The sequence below is a fragment of the Sinocyclocheilus grahami genome, unplaced genomic scaffold (genome assembly GCF_001515645.1).
Source record: "Sinocyclocheilus grahami isolate Dianchi unplaced genomic scaffold, SAMN03320097.WGS_v1.1 scaffold325.1, whole genome shotgun sequence".
NCBI classification, from domain to species: domain Eukaryota; kingdom Metazoa; phylum Chordata; class Actinopteri; order Cypriniformes; family Cyprinidae; genus Sinocyclocheilus; species Sinocyclocheilus grahami.
The window spans coordinates 562,785-573,064 of record NW_015505504.1 but is presented as its reverse complement, the minus strand read 5'-3'; the positions used below and the strand labels follow the sequence as shown (position 1 = coordinate 573,064).

At 35.8% G+C, this 10,280-nt stretch overlaps 1 long non-coding RNA gene across 1 annotated transcript in view; it reads right to left on the bottom strand.

The window, feature by feature from the left end:
- The window catches only part of LOC107602370 (uncharacterized), a 4,834-nt gene extending 2,552 nt beyond the window's left edge, over nucleotides 1-2,282 (bottom strand). The window contains exon 1 of the long non-coding RNA XR_001611026.1: nucleotides 2,142-2,282. This is a non-coding gene — a long non-coding RNA (uncharacterized lncRNA). The remainder of the gene's footprint in view (nucleotides 1-2,141) is intronic.
- Between the last annotated feature and the right edge of the window lie 7,998 nt (nucleotides 2,283-10,280).

Genomic DNA, 10,280 nt, shown 5'->3' with positions numbered 1-10,280 from the left:
CACACTCACTAATGCATACAGTTTGCATCTGAGAGCATTCTGAAAGACTGCTGGTGTGACATCATGTCAATTTTTTAATTTTTAAAAACATCTTTAAATTTCAAAGATGCTGAAACTGTTGTTCATGCGTTTATTACGTTGTGTCTGGATTACTGTAACTCCTTGTTTTATGGCCTACCCAACAAAGTCCTTAAATTTTTTTTTTAATTTACCAAAAAATCTGCCCACATCGTATGTCAGCTATCGTATTCAGTTTAACATTCTTGTTTTAGTTTTCAAGGCCCGTCATGGTTTAGCACCTTCTTACCTTTCTGAATGAATTCTCCCCTATGTCCCTGCCCATACGTTGAGATCGAGCTCTGAAAATATGCTTGCATTACCCAAATTCTGGCTATCTGCATTTCCGCTGTCAAGCTCTGGAATAAACAACCACAATATCTCGGTGTTATCTCTTCACTCCAGACCTTTAAAACTGCTCTCAAAACTCACCTATTTACAATGTTTCTAAATTAATTGCTTGCCTTAATTTTCTGTTCTATGCTTTTGTAACTTATCTTGTATATTGCATATTATTTCACCTCTGTCTATTGTTTGGCTGTTTATATGTTGTATACTATCTGTTATTTACCTTATGTAAAGTGTCCTTGGGTGTTTGAAAGGCGCTATATAAATGAAACATTATTATATTATTATTATTTATTAATTTATTATAACCAACAAGACTTTAACAGCCAATGACATTTACAGCTGGGGAGACTGGACTGATTTTCTACTGTTGAACTCAGCCAGTTAAGAGCTACATTTATCCTTAGATGTTAAATGAATATGTTCCAGGTTTTATCAGCTGGCAATTTTCAATGCACATTTAAGAGTGCCTGTTTTTAAATTCCCTAGCCTGACTTTCAGTCCACAAGGTTGTTCAGGAGTTCTCATCTCTCTCATCATCTGAAACAAGGAGAGATAAACATTGTATTCGGTTTACTGCTGTACACAGACACACACAGTATCTAAAGAGAAATATTAAGGGAATAATTCAAGAGTTTTATGCCGTTATCAGCATATGTTGAAGTAGATTCGTCTTTTGTCGTCTCTTAGAGAATGTACGCCGTCAATTTTTATTTTCACTTTGTATAATTGACCGAGGTTAAGACGTTCACCAGCATAACTCTTGCGCAAAGTTTGCACACTGCTTAATATCAGCATTCATGGTTTAAAACAGAAATATTTCCAACACTGCGACGTAACAGTGACAAATCGTCCCACGATTCTGCGCTACGCCACTGTGAGGAGGACCAAAGGAACGCTATCACTCACGGATTGATCGCGAATGGACCGTGTGAAAGTTGTCACAAAACGCTGTTGTTACGTATCCTCGCGCTTTTTTAAGTGGGTATATGAAAATCCTTGACCTTTCCTAGTAGGTATACGGCGTATACCTGCGTATCACGTAGACTACACCACTGATATCAGGTAACCCCGGATGTGTTGCTCTGCGGCCAGATCAAACCTCCTTGTAGCCTATATTATGCTCTATTCAATATTTTTTAGAAACCTTGCACTTTTCTACTCCGTTTTAAACGGTGTTCTTTCAAATTAAGTGCGGTCCACTGCAGGTGCCCAGGGCCAGCTGTATCGATACTTGTATCGTCAGATCTCTCTGACGATACATCGTCGTATTGATGTATCGAACCCAGCACTAGTTATTACTCCAGTCTTCAGTGTCACATGAACCTTCAGAAATCATTCTAATATGCTGATTTGCTGCTTAAGAAACATTTTCTTATTATCAATGTTGAAAATAGTTGTGCTGCTTTACATTTTTGTGGAAATAGTTATACTTTTTCAGGATTATATGATGAACAGAAAGTTTAAGACTTTTTATATCAATATATATCAATATATATATATATATATTAGCTTTTCTGTATTTGATCAACTTAAAGCACACTTGATATATAAAAGTATTAATTTCTCTAAAAAAATCTTATTGAACAAACTTTTGAACAGTAGTTTAAATATGAAAACAAAAAAATTACACTGCCCATATATCATGCATCCCTAGAAAAAACACACAGGAATCACACTGCAAAGCCCACTAGCATGAAGTGACACTCTATAAGTACAGAAATAATAAAACTCACCCCTCCCGGCCCCAGAGAGCCTGGCCTCCTATGTGTTTTAGTTTGTCCATGGGAAGCTGGCTGACCTTTGAACCCCCAGCGCTTCATCACTCCCTGAAAACCTTTGCCAATTCTACAATAAAAAAAAAAAGTTTAGTACAGTAAAGATGTAAACACAACATTTAGTCATCATACACTGTGTAACAACATAAGAGATATGTGGATGAAGCTGCAGACAGGCAGGATCTCAGGCATGAAATAGGGCTGACACGACTCAGACGCTATGATTAATCAAGAGTTCTTTGATGCAAGGCCCTCTTCATTAAAGGGGTGGTTGATTGCGATTTCACTTTTTTAACGTTAGTTAGTGTGTAATGTTGCTGTTTGAGCATAAACAATATATGCAAAGTTATGAAGCTGAAAGTTTAATGCAAACGGAGATATCGTCTTTTAAAATTCTGGCAGTTTAATGCCTACAAAAAAGGGCTGGTAGGGACTACAAGAAGTTACTTCCCGAGTTGGTGACATCACAAACCCAGATAAACCCCACCCTCGGGAAAAGGCAGCAAAGGGGACGAGGCTGCGCTGCTTTAGAGAAGAGGAAGAGAAAACTAGGTGCACGTAAAAATCTATTCATATATGAATCGCGATTCTTGTCTTCTAACGATTCTAATGGATTCACAAGTTTCAAAATCAATGTTCTAAAGCAGCGGTTCTTAATTAACCTTTCCTTGCGTCCCCCTGCTCTGCATCTCTCTCTCTCTCATTCAGCTCAGCTCCAACAATGAACTGTTACAATTATACACTTATTTTCACATAGCTATGAGAAGCTTTAAACATGGATGCGCGTGCAGTTGCCGTACTGTATTAAAGCTTTAATCAGGATAAAACTGTATATTAAAAGCTAACATAAGCAGTAGCATTTACAAATAACAGCATATCTAAAAGTATGAGTCAACAACAAACAAAAAACATAGGCCTACCATTAAAAGCCGTGCTTGCACAGGTTCTGCACAATCCTCTTCAATAATATCCTCTGCGTCTCAATCGGGATCAAACTGATAAGCGATATTAATGACGTCGGTGTTTACAATACAACCGAGCACATGCTGCTGAGGTGAGGGGCGGGACGTTTAGACACACTAGAGGTGGTTTAGCCAATCACAACACACTGGGCTAGCTAACCAATCAGAGCCCATCGCCTATTTCTGAGGGCGGGGCTTCATAAAAGCAGGAAATGATCAAGGGACAGAACGTTGTGGAATAAAGGTAAATTATGTGTGTGTGTTTTTTAAACGAAGCATTAACACGTGTTAGACTGCACCCCATAAACACAATCAAGCCTAGAAAAACAGTGAACCACCCCTTTAAAGGTGATGGGTGTAATTTCATTCAATGTTAAAATACTTATCCCAGTATATTATGCAGAGACAAACAGAAGCAAGCCATTTAAAAATTCACAATACTGTGGCGCCATCAAATCATTGCTCTGTTTATTTGCGCAACCCGACCAGATTGACATTGGATCAACCAATGGTTTGAGTTTGGGGAGGAACTATCCATTTGTTTGACCAACTGTAGATTTTCAGGAAACTTGTTTGAAAACGATCATTATTTTTGCAATTCCATTTGGTGACACTGGTGGCACTTTTACTGAAAATGCACAATTGCACACACTTTAAAGCAGTGGTTTTCAATCCTGGTCCTGGGGACCCACTGCTATGCACATTTTTGGTGCTTTTCCACTGCATGGCATGGCACGACTGGCTTTTGGGGGGTTTTCCACTGTGTACAGTACCACCTTGGCTGAGGTTCCAAGCGAACCGTACCGTTACCAAAATGCAGTGGTGGACGAAGTACACAAATCAAGTACTTGAGTAAAAGTACAGATCTGTATAATAAAATATTACTCCAGTAAAAGTAAAAATACTCAGTTTTCAATTTTACTCGAGTGAAAGTACAAAAGTACTTGATTTTTATGTACTTGTAAAGAGTAAGTAAAAAGTACTGATAGATGAATTGTCTACTCGGCTAGTTGATCCAGATACATAGTAACTTAGGCTATGTGTGCTGACAAACAATATAAAAACAGACGTCACATAGGGCTAAATGCATAGCATTTTAGTAAAACTGCTAACGTCACAGCAGCGGGGAAAATGAACGTGCATGAGTTATGTTATTTAATCTGTGTTATTTTAATGTTTTTTACCTAAAACATAGAGACTCTGATGTTAATGTGTCTGCATTCAATCATTTCAGTGGGCTTAAACAGATCACCCTTTACAGCAGATTTAGTTCACAAACAACTGACAGCTTTGACCTAAATATGATTTTCAGTTACAATAATTAGTACTAAAATTCGACATTAGTAACTTACTTTTAACAGCATCAGACGCGCGCACGCTCACAAGATCTCCCAGTTCTTACTTGTGAATTCAGTTCACTGGAGACTCACACTAAACGGAGTTGTCAGTGAGTTGTCGACTCGAGAACAGCTGCAATCGGATCATTCCAATTCGTGAATGACTCGTTTGGTGCGATTTGCGAACCGATATAACGGGTTCATTGAAAAGAATCAGTTCGTTCTTGAATCAGACACAGCTTCTGCGTCTCGGAGCACGTGATATATTATGAGTAACGAAATGCTTTATGAAATGTAGTGAAGTAAAATGTATGATCTTATGCTTTGGAATGTAGTGAAGTGAAAATAAAAGTTACTCAAAATAAAACTACTCCAGTACAGTAACGAAGTAAAACTACAATTTCTCAAATATTAATAAAAATATATATTCTTGCATCAAGCTGGTTTTTGCTGTAATTCTTGTAAAATATTTATTGAGAGAATTTCTCAATTTTTAAATTAATATAAAGTGTTTAAACAGGGGTCTACGCGTACTTTTCTTTTAAAATAAAAAAAAATTTAGGAGCACATTCAAAAATTTCAGGAGCACCTTCTAATCAATAATCAAAAATTCTGATCAAATATTAGCCTTCCCATTACGAGGTGATATTTGACTCATTAAAGTGATTTACAGGGAATTTAGTTTTTACACTTTGTAATGGCATTTTTCTAACTTTATTAAAAGTATGTAATCTTTTGTCAAATTCAAAAAAAAAATTTATAAGCTTTTTAAAATTTCTAATTAAAACAACAGAATAAAATCAAGTAGAATAAGAATAAGTTACCAATCAAATAAAATCAGTATTTAAAAAAAATTATTTGTACCACAGAGGTGGCACAGAAGAACACAAAAGTAGTAGCTTTTACAAGTAGTAGTACAAGCTTGTAGGTGTATTTTCAGATGTTTAATGAAGCTCAGAGGTGGCATGAGTGGAATTAAATTAATAAATTCATGTTGAGGTTAATATTTTAAATATACAATTTTGAATATAGAAAAATTAAACAAATTAAATAACAGAAAATATCCTTTAAAAATTAAAGTAAAACTGCCAGTAGGTGGCGGCAAATCATTGAGCATCACTGAATCATTCATTCAATTGATTTGTTCAAACGACTAATTCATTCAGGAATGAAGCAAGTGACTGGCTTTATGAATGGGTAATTGATTCAGATTTGTTTAAAAACGCACGTTCATTCATAAACGAAACACTGCTGTGTTTGCATGGAAATACGTAGCGGCTCAGCTGTGACTTTGTTTGAAACTATTTTCGTTGATGAAATAGAGCAAAATCAGGCAATAGTGTTGTAGTCAGACAATGCAAGTCACTTAATATTAATTTCTTGTTTAATGAACTGTTGTATTAAATCAATATCACATTTGCAAACTCCCTTAAACATTAAAAGCTGTCACTCACTCATAGCAATTTCATAAAGTTCCATTATAATCGACAAAGCTCCCTACACTGCACAATGAATCTCTTATTTACACCTTGTTTGATTTATTTACACTTTGTTTGCAATAATGAGAGGATTCGTGAGATTGCAGAACTCAGCATTGAACAAAACTCAGGTGTTTGAGCAGTGAGTGGATTCTGATTAACATTGTGATCAAGGAATCAACAGATTTGTCAGTGATACATTACTCAACGCAGCAAAAACACGTTGTAAATAAGTTAGAAACCTTGGAAGCTCCCCTCTGAACCCTGGGGGACAGTAGGATGCATGCCTTCTGCTGACCAAAATATCAGTCAATCAAGCTTTTTGCTTGTCAGAAAGTGAAAAGAGTTTTGAAAAATTAATCTAAGAATGAGGGGAAAGGACAATATCTAGTATTGATTAAATCATCAGCTCATAAGATCATGAAACGTCATGCACTGCTAATATTACTAAATGGAAATTCAAAAATAATGACGGATTCATACATTCCCTGTCTTCCTTTGGTCAAACAGGCAGAGAATTCTGACCCAAACTCATGCTATAGTTTGAGCCAATGTTGCTATGTCAGACTGGTTATACAAGGAGCAATATTTTGAAACACTATGTTTTAAATGGGAATGAATCTACAAATGGCTTATTTATAGTTTTATAGTCTTTGCATATTAAGCTGGAATATAAGAATTTAACATGAAGTAATCTTTTTTTATATTTAAAGGGGTCATATGATGCGATTAAGTTTTCCTTTGTTTTTGGTGTTACAAGCTGATTGTGCATAGATAAGATCCCTGAAGTTGCAAAGACTAAAGTCTCAAAACCAAAGAGATATTCTTTATCAAAGTTAAGACTCTGCCACGCCCCCCTAAAACGGCTCGTTCTAACACGCCTCCACATATCTACGTCACTATGTGGAAATATTAGCATAATGCTGCCCAAATGTGCACGCAAAGAAAGAAGGCGTGGTTTCAGGAACAGCAGTGTTGATGCAGCCATGTCAGGGAGATGCTGTGTGTTTCAGTGCAAAAGCAAAATAACTTTATTTGGCCTTCCGGAAGTAGATGCATTTAGGAATCTTTAAGATTACTTACAACAGAACAGCAATGCATTTTATGGACGACCGTTTCGTGAACCTAGGAGAGGAGGTAATTCTGACTTTGCTATGACAATCTGGTGCTTCTGAATCAGCTACTGTTTTGTTATTAGCTATTAGGGATGGGCATTTTGGGAAATTTCTCATTTCGATCATCGATAGGTTTCAAAAACGATTAATCGAGTAATCGGGGGCGGGGCATGGCCGTAATGGATATAATGAAAAAATCTGAAGATTGTTATGAAAATGAATATTAAAAATAAAAATATGACATGACAACTTGTCTATGAAAACATGAACACATGCTTAGGACATGTTAGATTATGATTATGATGAAGCAATGTTATTCTATGACACATCCTATGATAAATCAGATAACTTAGATACATTGCAGACGTAACATTACAACTTGTATCTGCACAATAGGATGCTAAGTTATGCGCTAGACAGAGAAAGAGAGAGAGAGAGAGAGCGAGCTCCCGCCGTGATGCGTTTTCATGACAGCACGCTGAAAGATGGGCAAGGACAGAATTTACTATAGATTTCTATAAAGTTCTCATTATAAATGTATGGCAGATTTGTGCTATATTTTCATCTACGTTATTAAGTGTAATAGTTGTAATTAAGTTTTATTTTTAAGTTCAGTTTTAAGTTATAAGTTTATTAAGTTTTATTTTCCATAAATCGCCTGCGTGTTTTCGAAGCCATATGAATTGAATTATGCCCACAAATATGACAAAAAAAAGCACGGCTGCATTATTATAACATCAGTAATAATAATAATTAAAAAAAAAAAACAACATCTAAAAGCAATATAGACTACATTAGTGTCACTATTGTCTTTGACAGTCTGTCCTTCAGTGAAGAAGCAGTCTTTTCATATAGAGCATCTATTCTTGCTGTGACTTTTTTGCGTGACGGAATGTCATACTCGGCCTAAACGTCATGCATGAAATCTTTAAATCCTTCTCCATCGACGAAACTAATGGGCAGCAAATCTTTCACCACCATTTCAGCGATTAGCTGTGTCATCTTCTCGGTTCTGCCTGCGTTGCATTTTGGTCTAACGGCAAATGATGCAATGCTCGTCTGAGTTGCCGCTCTGTTATCGCCAGACATTTTATGTACAAATGTTAGATGATAGCGCATTGTACTTGTTGTAGATTTGTGTGACAGCATGGCGCTGCACAGCTTGCACTGAACTGTATTTTCATCGGTCTTCTCAAAGTGAAGCCAGACATCACTACGTGACTTTGAGGCCATGATTCTCTCTCTTCTTTTGATGCATCCTGTGGCAAGCTAACCAATCAGAGATCAGGGCCCGGGCTCTAGGCTTATTTTTCTTTTTAGGAGCGCTTGTGCTCCTAAAAAAAGTTTAATGTTTTAAAAAAAAATGTTGAATGTAGAAATATTAAATGATTTAAAGAACTGAAAAGATACTTTAAAATGAAACTAAATCCGCCAGCAGGTAGCGACAAGTCACTGCTTTGATCACTGAATCATTCATTCAATTGATTCATTCGAACAGCTGAAATATTCAATCTTCATGTGTGATAATATGTAGAATGCATTTGGTGAATCTCCTTGTTTGTCTTACAACACCTAATCAAAGCTGGACCAGGACTATTATATTTTACTATTTTATTTTTTTCAGAAATCTGTCAGAATTGACAACCTCATGCATTTCAAATGATAAACCGAGATGCAGAAAAGACAGACCAGCTGCTGGAGGAGGTTAATGTAGAAGATCAGGAGGGTGAGGGATTTGAGGAGGACCTCAGTGATGCTCTGGCCTACCATGGGGTTTCCTTGAAGACCTCAAAACCGCTGCAGATTGAGTCATAACCACAATTCAGCTGCTCCCTTTGTCCTGCCAGCTGCTACTTCCATCATGAGGCCAGCTAACTCAACCACCATGCCAGCTGCTTCTTCCTACAACCTGCCAGTTTTCTTAACCATCCTGCTATCTGCCTCATCCAATATCACATGTTGTCCAGCCTGCTGCCAGCAATGTTCACACTCAGAGGTCTGAGGAGCATTACGTATGTACATATTTCAGCAGCAGGTGATGATCATATTCAGACATCAGGATAAACTGACCACACAGATTTGGCCATCTATAAGGCTGGATAAATCTGAATCTGAGAGTATGTAGTGGTACACAGGTTATTCACCTTAATAACCGGTCTGTTAACAAATAAAACATATTACAATTTTTTTAGGCAATCAAATAAAATTATAAAGAATTGACATGCACATATCAAGGGGGGAGAACCAGAAGGGCGTAAGTGACATTTCACCAACTTTAGAGGAGGGCCAAAACAAAAATTGACCATAGTTTGATCTGATTTTGTGTACTGATTTCAATCTTTTATAATTAAAATATGTACACACATGGATAACAGTATACTTATTGAAGACTCTTTTGACATTTATTCAGATACAAATAATTCAAAAATAAATTTAATTAAAAAAAAAAGTCACTTACGCCTTTTTGGCACCAATGTTTTATTCAATTTCGTGTATAAAAGCATGGGCGTATCTGCTGACAATATGAACAAAACATTACATTATTGAGTTTAAAAGAAATAACAATCCATTGTGATCAAATAAAATATCACATAAAAAAGCCCTTACATCAAATTAGTTAATTGAATGTGATTCATTTTACTGAAATAGTAATCTCAGGCACTTAACAATTTGGTCAAATGGTTAATTGAAAAGCCTTTACAGATGCCTTCCCTGTAGTGAAAAATAAATAGGCTATACAAAAATCTATTTGAAATATGTTTATTTCATGCTATACTACAAATACATTTACATATTATTTACATATCACTAAACTGGTATACTTAAAGTTTGCAAAATTGAAACAACTAATTTTGTACTTAATGCACTTTAATTGTAAGAAAGTAGTGCTGAGGTCTAACTAAAGATATACTGAACTAGGCTATATTTTATTGTGCTAAAAGTGAAACTATTGCCAGTATACTTCAGGTTCAATTTAAATATCATTTAGCATTTAAAGACCGATATAGCAGTTTTATAGCATTTAAATATTATATATATTATTCGAAGATCATACAGTCTTCATCAATAGTGACATTAAAACACATTTTAGGCTTAATATTGAAAAATGTGCATTGTGCAAAAGTAGTACTCCAAATAAAGTTTAATTATAACTTTTATATCAGTAAGTATTGAGTGATATGTCAGTAAATAGACAATAAATAAA